Source organism: Ranitomeya variabilis, chromosome 5 (assembly GCF_051348905.1).
Source record: "Ranitomeya variabilis isolate aRanVar5 chromosome 5, aRanVar5.hap1, whole genome shotgun sequence".
NCBI classification, from domain to species: Eukaryota; Metazoa; Chordata; class Amphibia; order Anura; family Dendrobatidae; genus Ranitomeya; species Ranitomeya variabilis.
Genome location: NC_135236.1, coordinates 670,405,373 through 670,421,511, shown reverse-complemented (window position 1 = coordinate 670,421,511; position 16,139 = coordinate 670,405,373). Strand labels below are relative to the sequence as shown.

Genomic DNA, 16,139 nt, shown 5'->3' with positions numbered 1-16,139 from the left:
GGAATAGGGTTAGGGATAGGGCTAGGATTGGGATAGGGAATAGGGTTAGGGATAGGGATAGGATTGGGATAGGGTTAGGACTAGGGCTAGGTTTTGGGTTGGGAATAGGGTTAGGGCTAGGTCTAGGTTTAGCGTTAGGAATAGGGTTACAGGCATGGCTAGGATTGGGGTTGGGAATAGGGTTAGGGATAGGGATAGGATTGGGATAGGGTTAGGACTAGGGCTACTTTTTGGGTTGGGAATAGGGTTAGGGCTAGGTCTAGGTTTAGCGTTAGGAATAGGGTTACAGGCATGGCTAGGATTGAGGTTGGGAATAGGGTTAGGACTAGCGCTAAGTTTGGGGTTGGGAATAGGGTTAGGGCTAAGTTTGGTGTTGGAAATAAGGTCACGGCTAGGGCTAGGATTGGGGTTGGAAATAGGGTTTGGGATAGGGCTACATTTGGGGTTGGGAATAGGGTTAGGGCTACGATTGGGATAGGGTTAGGGATAGGGTTAGGATTGGGGTTGGAAATAGGGTTTGGGATAGGGCTACATTTGGGGTTGGGAATAGGGATAGTGCTAGGTTTGAGGTTGGGAATAGGGTTTTGGGTAGGGCTAGGATTGAGGTTGGGAATAGGGTTAGGACTAGCGCTAAGTTTGGGGTTGGGAATAGGGTTAGGGCTGTTTGGTGTTGGAAATAAGGTTATGGCTAGGGTTAGGATTGGGGTTGGGAATAGGTTTAGGGCTAGGATTGGGATAGGAAATAGGGTTAGGGATAGGGTTAGGATTGGGAATAGAGTTAGGGATAGTGCTAGGTTTGAGGTTGGGAATAGGGTTATGGCTATGGCTAGGATTGAGGTTGGGAATAGGGTTAGGGATAGGGCTGGTGTTCCAACATATTTGCATAAAAAATTTAATAACAGCTGTTTTTACGTTTTTACACTTTTTTGGAACGGCTTGGGTTAGAGCAAGGACTAGATTTAGGGTTAGGGCTAGATTTAGGGCTCTGAGAATAGGGTTAGGGCTGGTGTTATGACATTATAACCTAGTTGAATAAAAAATGTAATGAAAAATGAAACATATAAAAAGGAACAATGTAAAATGACAAAGCTCATTTCATGATACTAAAAGCTTTATCATCTCCTTCGCTGCCTATGCAGAGCGCAGCAATTGATAACGAACTCATCATACCAGCTGCACTCTGCATAGTCAGACTGAAAACATCGCTGTAAGAACAGCTCTTAATAGTGAGGTTGTGGGAGTACATTTTGCGCCCTCCAAAGAATTTGGCACCTTGGAAAACTGCTGCTGTTCCCCTTCCCCCATGCTGCGCCATTAGACTACACCCATCAGTTAGGTGACATGGAAGCAAGCGCCCCTACTGGTTAAATAAAATATTACACCTTTGTCATTAAAGTCAGATGTCAATCCGTGCACAAATATGCAACATTAGACTACCACTCATCAGCCGTAAACTGTGGATGGTCCCACTGGCAAGTGTTCAACCTCTGCAGCGCCGCCACAGGTGAAATAAAGTATTACAATCCCTTTAAATGCATTCCCTTGCTGCCGCCTCCCGGCATTCATCGGCATGCACGACGAGCCCCTAAAAAAAAGAAAGGCTAACCCAATAACGCACCTGTCAGAATGAGATGTGAGCAGGTGTTTTCGGCACGTGTCCTTTGTAGACACATAACCAATTACAGGGGCTTGAACAGATGCAAAACAAAACAAAAAGCTACAATTAGCCCGTGGGTGAAACAAAACCTCAGTAATTGAATTTTATCCGTTTCATTAAAAGTTTGCGCGGCGTTGCAATAGTTTACGGGTGGAAGAGCCGAGCGAGCAGAAAAACACGAAAACCTCATTAACCTCTTACTCACTTTTGCCAAAATAACTGAAAGCCTTAAAAATATCATTTCTAAAGAAAATCTGAGGGGTAGAAAAAAAAATTCCATAAGGGTGTAATGGACAACAGGGAGGAGCTTCGAATAAAACATAAAAATACTGCCCCCGTCTGCTGAGGGTGGAATATGCCATCACTTGTCCAACCCCTCACCTCAACCCCATAAGTCCTGAATTTCCAAGATTTCCAGGCACATTTGGGGCTATCTTGGATCATAAAAATATGAGGGCTATTTGAAAGAGCTCCTAGTGGGCATTCCCAGAAACAGATTGGGGACATCCTATGAGGAACATAAACATTCCTCCTCACCTTTGCTTGGACACCTGGTTAAACTGCAGACTCTGGTGACAGGGGTCTCCATAGCAGAAATCAAAGAGGGCACCCTAGGACTTAAAAGCTTGGTATTGGTTCCCCCCTTCAACTTATTTCCATAACTTGTGGGCTAATGCCATTTTTCCTTGTTTTCTAACAGTCCAGTTCCTCAGGGGAGGAGTCTTGAATAGTTTATTGTTTTCTAATAGATAACATTGGACAATGAAATATTCTTATAGGGCCACATGAGCTGCTAATATTATAAACTTCTTCTGACCTTTGTTTGGACACCTGGTTAAGGTAAATCAAATCAAAGTGGGCCCTTAGGACATAAAAGGATGGTATTTGGTCTCCCCTTCAACTTTATTCCATAACTTATTGGTTATTGCGCTTTTCTAACAGTCCAGTTCCTCGGGGGAGGAGTCTTGAATAGTTTATCGCTTTCTAATAGGTGACATTGGACAATGAAATACATTGGTCCCTTCTCTGATAGGACGTAGGGCCACATGGGCAGCTCCTATTATAAACTCCTCCTCACCTTTGCTTGGACACCTGGTTAAGGTAACCATTACTGGCAGACTCTGGTGACAAGAGTCTCCATAGCAGAAATCAAAGTGGGCACCCTAGGACTTAAAAGCTAGGCATTGGTTCTCCCCTTCAACTTATTTCCATAACTTGTGGGCTAATGCCATTTTTCCTTGTTTTCTAACAGTCCAGTTCCTCGGGGGAGGAGTCTTGAATAGTTTATCACTTTCTAATAGGTGACATTGGACAATTAAATACACTGGTCCCTTCTCTGATAGGACGTAGGGCCACATGGGCAGCTCCAATTATAAATTCCTCCTCACAAGTTAAATTATGCACAAAATAAATATCAGATTTTCTGGCTATAGAGTCTTCGTCTCGGCTTCAGTTTTGCACATTCCACCCAGCTGTTATCTTTCTACTGTCGGTGTAAAGAGGCCACTGGAATTTCTGGAGGGAAGGTGTGAAGGATTTGGACTATTTTAGGGCACTGATGTGACTGTCTGGGAAGCAGCCTCTGGTTTAGTCCAGATAAGACCCCATGGGACAGAGTCAGGTCCAGGATCTTCTCACCCAATCATCTCCTCAATGTTTGGCTTTGATACTATTATAAATGTAAGCGGGGGCGGTACCCAAAGCAGCCAATCAGATTGCAGTTACACTTCCCTCCTCAGGCTGGAGGATGAGACATACATATTTTTGGTTGTTTCAGGAGAATTTTTTTTGTTTATGAGATTTATAATGTAAATGTTAAGTATCGAGCTCTGAAAACAAAGCTACGACTCACAGCTATCAGCTTCTATCGGCCTCCTGAGAAAACTGTCACATTCCCATATTACTCACAGAAAGTCACACGAGGATGAAGCTACAAACCGCACTGAGTGATTTATCTAATCATATATGGAGGGAGAGACGCCCAGGTTATACCAGCTGTATATATATAATTATATACAGGAGATGCCCAGGTTATACCAGCTGTACATATATAGTTATATACAGGAGATGCCCAGGTTATACCAGCTGTATATATATAATTATATACAGGAGATGCCCAGGTTATACCAGCTGTACATATATAGTTATATACAGGAGATGCCCAGGTTATACCAGCTGTATATATATAATTATATACAGGAGATGCCCAGGTTATACCAGCTGTACATATATAATTATATACAGGAGATACCCAGGTTATACCAGCTGTACATATATAATTATATACAGGAAATGCCCAGGTTATACCATCTATACATACATAATTATATACAGGAGATACCCAGGTTATACCGGCTGTACATATATAATTATATACAGGAGATGCCCAGGTTATAGCAGCTGTACATATATAATTATATACAGGAGATGCCCAGGTTATAGCAGCTGTACATATATAGTTATATACAGGAGATGCCCAGGTTATACCAGCTGTACATATATAATTATATACAGGAAATGCCCAGGTTATACCATCTATACATATATAATTATATACAGGAGATACCCAGGTTATAGCAGCTGTACATATATAATTATATACAGGAGATGCCCAGGTTATACCAGCTGTACATATATAATTATATACAGGAGATGCCCAGGTTATACCGGCTGTACATATATAATTATATACAGGAGATACCCAGGTTATACCGGCTGTACATATATAATTATATACAGGAGATGCCCAGGTTATACCAGCTGTACATATATAGTTATATACAGGAGATGCCCAGGTTATACCATCTATACATATATAATTATATACAGGAGATGCCCGGGTTATACCATCTATACATATATAATTATATACAGGAGATACCCAGGTTATACCGGCTGTACATATATAATTATATACAGGAGATGCCCAGGTTATACCAGCTGTACATATATAATTATATACAGGAGATGCCCAGGTTATACCGGCTGTACATATATAATTATATACAGGAGATGCCCAGGTTATACCGGCTGTACATATATAATTATATACAGGAGATGCCCAGGTTATACCAGCTGTACATATATAATTATATACAGGAGATACCCAGGTTATACCAGCTGTACATATATAATTATATACAGGAGATACCCAGGTTATACCAGCTGTACATATATAATTATATACAGGAGATGCCCAGGTTATAACGGCTGTACATATGTAATTATATACAGGAGATGCCCAGGTTATACCATCTGTACATATATAATTATATACAGGAGATGCCCAGGTTATACCGGCTGTACATATATAATTATATACAGGAGATGCCCAGGTTATACCAGCTGTACATATATAATTATATACAGAAGATGCCCAGGTTATACCAGCTGTACATATATAATTATATACAGGAGATGCCCAGGTTATAACGGCTGTACATATGTAATTATATACAGGAGATGCCCAGGTTATACCATCTGTACATATATAATTATATACAGGAGATACCCAGGTTATACCAGCTGTACATATATAACTATATACAGGAGATGCCCAGGTTATACTGGCTGTACATATACAATTATATACAGGAGATACCCAGGTTATACCAGCTGTACATGTATAATTATATACAGGAGATGCCCAGGTTATACCGGCAGTACATGTATAATTATATACAGGAGATGCCCTGGTTATACCAGCTGTAGATATATCATTATATACAGGAGATGCCCAGGTTATACCAGCTGTACATATATAATTATATACAGGAGATGCCCAGGTTATACCGGCAGTACATGTATAATTATATACAGGAGATGCCCAGGTTATAGCAGCTGTACATATATAATTTTATACAGGAGATGCCCAGGTTATATCAGCTGTACATATATAATTATCTACAGGAGATGCACAGGTTATACCAGCTGTACATATATAATTATATACAGGAGATGCCCAGGTTATACCAGCTGTACATATATAATTATATACAGGAGATACCCAGGTTATAGCAGCTGTACATATATAAATATATACAGGAGATGCCCAGGTTATACCAGCTGTACATATATAATTATATACAGGAGATGCCCAGGTTATACCAGCTGTAGATATGTCATTATATACAGGAGATGCCCAGGTTATACCAGCTGTACATATATAATTATCTACAGGAGATGCCCAGGTTATACCAGCTGTACATATATCATTATATACAGGAGATTCCCAGGTTATACCAGCTGTACATATATAATTATCTACAGGAGATGCCCAGGTTATAGCAGCTGTACATATATAATTATCTACAGGAGATACCCAGGTTATACCAGCTGTACATATATCATTATATACAGGAGATGCCCAGGTTATACCAGCTGTACATGTATAATTATATACAGGAGATACCCAGGTTATAGAAGCTGTACATGTATAATTATATACAGGAGATACCCAGGTTATACCAGCTGTATATATATAATTATATACAGGAGATACCTAGGTTATAGCGGCTGTACATATATAATTATATACAGGAGATACCCAGGTTATACCAGCTGTATATATATAATTATATACAGGAGATACCTAGGTTATAGCGGCTGTACATATATAATTATATACAGGAGATACCCAGGTTATAGCAGCTGTACATATATAATTATCTACAGGAGATACCCAGGTTATACCAGCTGTACATATATCATTATATACAGGAGATGCCCAGGTTATACCAGCTGTACATGTATAATTATATACAGGAGATACCCAGGTTATAGAAGCTGTACATGTATAATTATATACAGGAGATACCCAGGTTATACCAGCTGTATATATATAATTATATACAGGAGATACCTAGGTTATAGCGGCTGTACATATATAATTATATACAGGAGATACCCAGGTTATACCAGCTGTATATATATAATTATATACAGGAGATACCTAGGTTATAGCGGCTGTACATATATAATTATATACAGGAGATACCCAGGTTATACCAGCTGTATATATATAATTATATACAGGAGATGCCCAGGTTATAGCAGCTGTACATATATAATTATCTATAGGAGATACCCAGGTTATACCAGCTGTACATATATCATTATATACAGGAGATGCCCAGGTTATACCAGCTGTACATGTATAATTATATACAGGAGATACCCAGGTTATAGAAGCTGTACATGTATAATTATATACAGGAGATACCCAGGTTATACCAGCTGTACATGTATAATTATATACAGGAGATACCTAGGTTATAGCGGCTGTACATATATAATTATATACAGGAGATACCTAGGTTATAGCGGCTGTACATATATAATTATATACAGGAGATGCCCAGGTTATAGCAGCTGTACATATATCATTATATACAGGAGATTCCCAGGTTATACCAGCTGTACATATATAATTATCTACAGGAGATGCCCAGGTTATAGCAGCTGTACATATATAATTATCTACAGGAGATACCCAGGTTATACCAGCTGTACATATATCATTATATACAGGAGATGCCCAGGTTATACCAGCTGTACATGTATAATTATATACAGGAGATACCCAGGTTATAGAAGCTGTACATGTATAATTATATACAGGAGATACCCAGGTTATACCAGCTGTATATATATAATTATATACAGGAGATACCTAGGTTATAGCGGCTGTACATATATAATTATATACAGGAGATACCCAGGTTATACCAGCTATATATATAATTATATACAGGAGATACCTAGGTTATAGCGGCTGTACATATATAATTATATACAGGAGATACCCAGGTTATAGCAGCTGTACATATATAATTATCTACAGGAGATACCCAGGTTATACCAGCTGTACATATATCATTATATACAGGAGATGCCCAGGTTATACCAGCTGTACATGTATAATTATATACAGGAGATACCCAGGTTATAGAAGCTGTACATGTATAATTATATACAGGAGATACCCAGGTTATACCAGCTGTATATATATAATTATATACAGGAGATACCTAGGTTATAGCGGCTGTACATATATAATTATATACAGGAGATACCCAGGTTATGCCAGCTGTATATATATAATTATATACAGGAGATGCCCAGGTTATACCAGCTGTACATATATAATTATCTACAGGAGATGCCCAGGTTATACCAGCTGTACATATATAATTATATACAGGAGATGCCCAGGTTATACCAGCTGTACATATATAATTATATACAGGAGATGCCCAGGTTATGGCAGCTGTACATGTATAATTATACACAGGAGATGCCCAGGTTATAGCAGCTGTACATATATAATTATATACAGGAGATGCCCAGGTTATACTAGCTGTACATATATAATTATATACAGGAGATGCCCAGGTTATACCAGCTGTAGATATATCATTATATGCAGGAGATGCCCAGGTTATACCAGCTGTACATATATAATTATATACAGGAGATACCCAGGTTATACCAGCTGTACATATATAATTATATACAGGAGATACCCAGGTTATACCAGCTGTATATATATAATTATATACAGGAGATACCTAGGTTATAGCGGCTGTACATATATAATTATATACAGGAGATGCCCAGGTTATAGCAGCTGTACATATATAATTATATACAGGAGATGCCCAGGTTATAGCAGCTGTACATGTATAATTATGTACAGATGATGCCCAGGTTATAGCAGTATGTTATTAGTGCTTGTGTGGGGTGTGCGGCTCCTCCGTGTATACAGATGTCATTAGTTACTCCACGTCGGGGAAGTAATGGCGTTGCGGCTGCAGATTGCTTCTCGGTGACGCAGGGCCTAATGGACGGCGCAGCACTATTAGCATTCATCCCGCTCGCACCGCTCGGTAATGCAGCGCAGGTTTCCATTTGCCCCTAAAATCTGTTTCCCGAGAAGGAGATTTACAGAAAGGTTATTTGTCCTTCACGCGAGAGCGCGGCTTCTGCAGAGAGGATTAAACATGAATTGTTTAACAGCAGTAAATGGCCTGGAACTTCATCAAAGCGCGCGGCTATGGGATCGCTCGTCTGATTAACTCTGCCGCTGCCAGACGGCACAGAACCGCGCTCCGCGCCCACAGCGCTCCGTGTACAGAAAGCCAAGGAGCAGCGCGTCAGAGTATACGGCTGGCCTATGGGCTCACTGGCCAAATCCGTTCATTTAGGGGGTCTGGTTTGGGGTCTGTGACCCTGATTCTGCCAGCCTGGCCCTTTTCTTTCCAATGTTGGAGCTGATGCTCCTGATTCATCATGAGCCATAGGCCTCTTAAAGGGAATCTGTCAGCACGGTTTATCTACATAATCTGAGAGCAGCATGATGTAGGGGCAGAGATTCTGATTCCAGCGATGTGTCACTTACTGGGCTGCTTGCTGTAGTTTTGATAAAATCACAGTTTTTTTCTGCTGTAGATGTATCAGTGATTAGAATGCTGAGCTCTGTGTAACCCCACCCACACCCCTGATTGGTAACTTCCTGTGTGCCCTGCTAATCAGTGGTGGGGGCGGGGTTACACAGATTAGCCTGACTACTGTGCATGTGACACCTAGTCCAACAGTGATAATCTCCTGCTGATAAAACACTGATTGCATTGAAACTACGGCACACAGCCTAGTAAGTGATACATCACTGGAATCAGGGTCTCTTGCTCCACATTATGCTGCTTTCATATTACATAGCAAAAACCTGCTGACAGATTCCCTCTAATGAATCAATTGAGGCGAGTAATGGCATGCGACTCGGTATGCTGGAGAAAGGTTTGTAGTGTAGTGAACGCTGCCGCTCATCATGAATTTGACAAGTGAGGGTCGCCAAAAGTCACAACATATATAGAAAGTCAGTTATGGGTTCTGTATTTATTTAGGGACTTGGTTTGGGGTCCATAGTTCTTTAGAGGTTCTGGTTTTAGGGTCTGAGTCTAAAGAGTTTGGATTCGAGTCTCTATTTGTTAATATGTGGTTTAGGGTCTGTATTTATATAGGGTCCTGGTCTGGGTACATAGTAGTTTAGAGGGTCTGGTTTGGGGACTGTATTTATCAGGTTTGGACTTGTTAATGTCTGGCTTGGGGTCTGTCTTTATTATGGAGGCCTGGCTTGGTGGTTTGCATTTAGAGGGCTTGGTCTGGGGTCTTTATTTGTCTGAATGTTATTTAGGGTCTATATTTATTTAGGGACCTGGTCTGGGGTCCATAGTTCTTTAGAAGTTTTAGGTTTGGGGTTTGCGTTTAGGGGGCTTGGTCTTGGGTCTTTATTTGTTCATGTACGGTTTGGGTTCTGTATTTATATAGGGACCTGGTCTGGGATCCGTACTTCTTTATAAGTTTTGTGTTTGGGGTTTTTGTTTAGGGGTCTCTATTTGTTAATGTCTGCCTTGGGGTCTGTTGTTTTTTTTAGGGACTTGGCTTGGTGTCCTTAATCCGTTAGAGGGTCTGGGTTTGGGGGTCTGAATTTTTGAGGCTTGGTATGAGGTTTCTATTTTTTAATGTCTGGTTTGGGGTCGTTATTTATTATGGAGGTCTAGATTGATGGATTTGGTGGTCCACGAAGCTGAAGAGGGGTGGGCTTTCTCTTTTGAGGGTGCAGATTTGGCTGCCCCCTCTGTTATAGGTGTACTAGGGAGCAGTTTGGGGTCTGGAACCCCCAGCAGAGCGGATCCATGGGAATTACTAATGTCTGGCACTGATACAGAGTTTTGCAAACATTGCGATCTGCAGTCGTGTCTGTCCCTTTCCTCGGTGTACCTAAAAGAGTGTGATATAATGGACATCACCTTTAAGATATCATGGAAGAGTATCTTAAAGGAGTATCTCAAAAACTGGGAGAGGAGTCCCCATTTAATCTTCTAATGCTATTTCTGTGATCCCCTAAACTTAAAGGTTCCCCCAGTGATTAGCTGTGAACCGGGATCTTATTAGCAATTACTCACTCTCCCTGCAGCTCCCCCGCAGGAGAAAGGAGGTATTACGCCGCCCTCACAGAACTCGCCAATGAGCTGCCTATGTAATATGTGGCCACTCTGGGTCCTCCAAGTAGGCGGACCATCCTCCACGGCTGAATATTCACAATTTTTTAGTCTCTGACTGTTTCAGGTCTCAGAAATTCCCTTCATGCCTCATGAATCATTCACTTGATTTAATAATTACTTTTTTTTTTGCTTCCATCAATAATCCGGATTATTCCGCGCCGCGGCGGCCGTCGTTTATTTTTCTCCGAATACTTGTCGTCTCCCATTGATTTTCACATTCATTAGAATTTTGTAATATTACGGCCCTTGTTACCGCCGTGACGCCCCCGTAATAAGTCATCATTCACACGCGGCGTTCATCAATCTCACACGTACAAACATGACGCGATTCATCACTCACCTGCAGCCACAGGCGCCAAAGCAGGTTTGTTTTTTTTCCTTTTGCGTTTTTTTCTCCCCTTCTTCCAAGACCCAGAACTTTTTTATTTTGCCATCCCCATAATCGTATGAGGGCTTGTTTTTTGCGCGTCGACCTGTAGATTTCATTGATGCCATATTGGGGTACACACGATGAACTGATCACTTTTTCTTTGCACTTTTTCTGAGAGGAGGCGCCCTCCCTAAAAGACTCAAGGGCAGGATCATGCCACTGCAAGGCGCCAGCTGTACAACACAGCAGGCGCCTGTCCTATATGGAGAGGATCCAGCTCCTTTTCCTGCTTGCCTACAAATCCCTGCAATCACCACTAGAGGGAGCTCACTGCATACAGATTTGTTGGATGCTAGTGTGGGTCTCGGGTAGGAGCGGAGTAGCACACCTCTGGCTGAGGTGCAGTACCTCTGTGGCGACTGGACCCTCAGGTGCGCCACAGAATCATACCCCCATCCTTCCTATTTATTTATTCCTATAGAATAAAGAACAATTTACATTATACCTATACAGAGGAAAATCAGACAAACTGAACATTTTGCAACTCTGTTATAGGGGGGCTTCAGATAAAGCTTTCTGCATCTGGGGATGTAGGTGATTTATTCTGGGGTCCGGGCAGGCTTCCGCGGTCACATTTGTCTATTACACGTCTTATTAATACTCGGCGCTGATGTATAAGACAAACAGACTTCTCAGCGCAGCGCGTCATTCCCATGAGAAGTGCGCTCAAAAATCTGACAAAACAGCGAAACAAATTGTAACTTTCCGCTCTCACGATCCAGCAGAAAACGTTTGTACAAGATTAGAAAAACATGGCCGAGCTTTTATTCCTAATGCAGCGCCACCCCCATCCACAGGTTGTATGTGGAATTGCAACTTTGACCAATGAACAAGCGGCGCATTGTTCAGGGTCCCACTTGGACCCCAAAGAACACTATATTATATTATGCATGATAGCGGGATTTGTGACTGATAAACAAGACTCGTACGTCGGTAATTACCAACCATGACTGCGGAGAGAGTCTGACATTACGCGACCTCCATCACTGACAGGAGTCAGCTGCAAAATCAAATAATATTACGTCACCACTATTAGCTGCAGCTCCTCAAATGAAACACCAGAGGGCGATAATCACTAGACAGTGTTACCCCCTGAGCATTCATACATCTATACAGACTCACTAAAAGACAGGACAAATAATAAAAATACCGCAGATGTGTTCTTAGTGTATATTCATACATCCTATAGAAAAGCTACGAGTATGACACACCAGATGTTCGACTCCTAAATGTAATTTCATGGCACTAATGATATTCATGTCCCTTACTGAATTTAAAGTGGCTAATTTCTACAGTATAGCACAATAAATGCAATTTATTAAATGTGCATACTAATGTACCCTATATAGAATGTAAATACTATAATACAGCCCCCATGCACAAGAATATAACTACTATAAAACTGCCCCCTATGTACAAGAATATAACTACTATAATACTGCTCCTATGTACAAGAATATAACTACTATAATACTGCCCCTATGTACAAGAATATAACTACTATAATACTGCCCCTATGTACAAGAATATAACTACTATAATACTGCCTCTATATACAAGAATATAACTACTATAATACTGCCTCTATATACAAGAATATAACTACTATAATACTGCTCCTATGTACAAGAATATTACTATAATACTGCCCCTATGTACAAGAATATAACTACTATAATACTGCCCCCTATGTACCAGAATATAACTACTATAATACTGCCCCTATGTACAAGAATATAACTACTATAATACTGCCCCTATGTACAAGAATATAACTACTATAATACTGCCCCTATGTACAAGAATATAACTACTATAATACTGCCCCTATGTACAAGAATATAACTAGTATAATACTGTCCCTATGTACAAGAATATAACTACTATAATACTGCCCCTATGTACAAGAATATAACTACTATAATACTACCCCTATGTACAAGAATATAACTACTATAATACTGCCCCTATGTACAAGAATATAACTAGTATAATACTGTCCCTATGTACAAGAATATAACTACTATAATACTGCCCCCTATGTACAAGAATATAACTACTATAATACTGCTCCTATGTACAAGAATATAACTACTATAATACTGCCCCTATGTACAAGAATATAACTACTATAATACTGCTCCTATGTACAAGAATATAACTACTATAATACTGCTCCTATGTACAAGAATATAACTACTATAATACTGCTCCTATGTACAAGAATATAACTACTATAATACTGCCCCCTATGTACAAGAATATAACTACTATAATACTGCCCCTATGTACAGTAATATAACTACTATAATACTGCCTCCTGTACATGTGCATAGATTTATCCATATCTGACTAGATCCGCTGTTTTGATATAAGCGGGCAGGCTTCTTGCGGTGTTCTGGCAGTGCCAGCGTTAAGCTCTGCTCTATATTTGCAGCTCTCCCGGTGAGGCTCTGCCTTATCCTTCTGCTCGTTCTCAGCCGCCTTGAACCATCCTCACATTTATGCTGCAGAAGTTATTTGAAACAGAATGTCCTTCTGGATTCCAATCCTCCCAAGAAATGTGACTGAAAATCCAGAAACCCTGTGAGATGTGGCAGTAGCAGACTTATAAATCATTCATGCCAGAGAGCAGCAGCTAAAAAGGAGTCGCTTGGTGAGAAATCGAGAGGCCACCAGCTCCCTCGAGAGGAAGGATTTCATTTATCCTGTTGTACACGCACTTATAATGGCAACAGAAACATCCCTCTCTATCACATACCCCTCACTCCATCCCTCATCCCCCCCAACTCCGTAATTCACTGCTCTATAATCTCTAGATAGTTGAGGGGGATCGCAGGACCGGAGCTTGATACGATAGTTTTCTTCTATCTAAACTCTTTGGTGGCCAAAAGAGATGTTTAAATTGATAAAACCTAAGAATAACCCATCTATGAAATATTAGGAAGAACCCGACCAATCAGCAGAAAACATTACCACATGTACAGTTATGGATCAGTGAGCTCCAGCAACGTTGATGGCCCCTTTATTTTGCAGATCCAGTAGGTTGGACCATTGGACGCCATACTGTAGGTGTTTTGGTGTTCTCGATCTCTCCTTGATGTTAAAAGGGAAAATCTGTCACTTACCAGCCTCTCGATTTTGCTTGACTTCATATGAGAAGACCTTTGTGAACCCTTTTCCACCGTAGTACTGCTCAGTTTTACTTTTGGTTAGGAACATATACTTAGTTGGGAAGCCCTCCTCATGTAGACCTTCAAATACCCTGGAGTAGCACCAAAATCAAACATCTCAGAGTCTTAGGTCTTCAATGTTTTATGGTCATATCCATAGGTAAACCTTTCGGAAGATTAAAATAGCTTATCTCAGAGTCACTCAACCTGTATTGGTCAGGTGGATGGGACTTCTATTGATGCTCTTCATATCCACCCCCACGGATCCTTCCCAAAAATTAGTCTTGATCCAATAGATGGAAAGGGAATGAAGCTTGAGGTCAACTTGTTGAAGGTGACCTTTAGCCCTTCACCTCTCAGGCCCATGACTTTATGACATCTTTCATATTGCTGTTGACAAATCCAAACATACTACAACCAAAATGTCTCCCAAAAATTAGATGGTGACACACTTTTCTTCATTCGTTCTGCCACTCATCAGTATTCCACCCATCTGCATGCCCACCTCTGCTCCACATATTGTAGATCACTCCTCATTCTCGAAGTTTCCGCTCAACTCAACTCTGAGACGTGGGAAGATGAAGAGAAGACTGTGATTCTCACCATGGGGGACGATGAAGAACAATGAGGTAACACGCAGTTAGCAATGTATTTACTTCTATTCACTTGTAAAGAGAAGTTAATATATTGTTAGCTGTGCATTAACCAACTTCTCTCTGCACTGCAGAACGGAACGTGAGAGACTCGGATATTCCCACACCACACACAGTGCAGTAGTTTCACCATGTCCTATGTGAGGGAGGGCCAACTCCACCATCACTTCATATACATATTTTCTTGAGATTGTTAATGGTAAGCCATTGTAGACGAAGGTTACTGATCTAATCACGCATGGTTGTTCATGAGGTCAAGCTTGCTTATTAACCTGTCAAATGCGTTTCATGGCAATCTACATTAACCATATGCCCATGAATCATATAAACAACAAACATCCACTGTTTGGACCACCATTTTCATTCATTTCAACCTAACAGGATTCAAAGAGTCTAAAGATATCAACTATGGATATCATAGAAAGAAAGGACTCACCTCAAGGTGGGAGCCCATGGAGAGGAAGTCTCCTCATAGGATGACCCATCTCAGTTTGTAGGGCCATGGAAAGGTTTGACTTACCTTGACTAATGCACCTATGTAGACAGTGCTACACCAAAAGTTGGGGTTCCATTGAGAGGGAAGCATGAAAAAAGACTCAACTTGGATTTTAAGGCTATGAAAAATAGAATGTCTGGTTGTGTGTCCATGAAGAGGGAAACAATATCTAAGGTTGGGTTTCTATAGAAAGAAAAGAATCCTTATGGTTAAGTTAGGAGCTCATGAAAAATGTGGATCCACCTCAAGTTGTAGGTTCATGGAAAGTTAGAATTCACCTCAGTTTTTGAGGTCATCCAACTGAGATTAGAGTTTCATGTGGAAGGGGAATCCCATGTCAGGTTGTGAACCCAAAGAAAAGAAGTATTGACCCATTTTTATGAAACCAAGTATCCCTCTCAGGTTGGGAATTCATAGAGAAAGAGATCTCACCTATGGTTTTGGAATTGATGGAGAAGAAGGATCCCTGACAGGGTGTTTCCGCCATGGAAAGAGAGGACTAACCTTAGGTATTGGGCTTCATGAAAAAGAAGTATCCTGCTCAGATTGTGAACATATAAAGAGCAAAGATCCACCTCAGGTTAAAGATTTCACGGAAAAGAAGGATCGCTCTGAGAATGTGAACCTAAAGGGTGGGAGGACCTACCGTAGGTTACTGGCTCCATGAA

The 16,139-nt window shown here is 40.7% G+C and overlaps 1 protein-coding gene across 10 annotated transcripts in view; it reads left to right on the top strand.

Annotated features, from left to right (window-relative positions):
• CHRM2 (cholinergic receptor muscarinic 2) overlaps positions 1 to 16,139 on the top strand; it is a 185,777-nt gene that overhangs the window by 134,398 nt on the left and 35,240 nt on the right. The gene's annotated exons all lie outside the window — the stretch shown is intronic.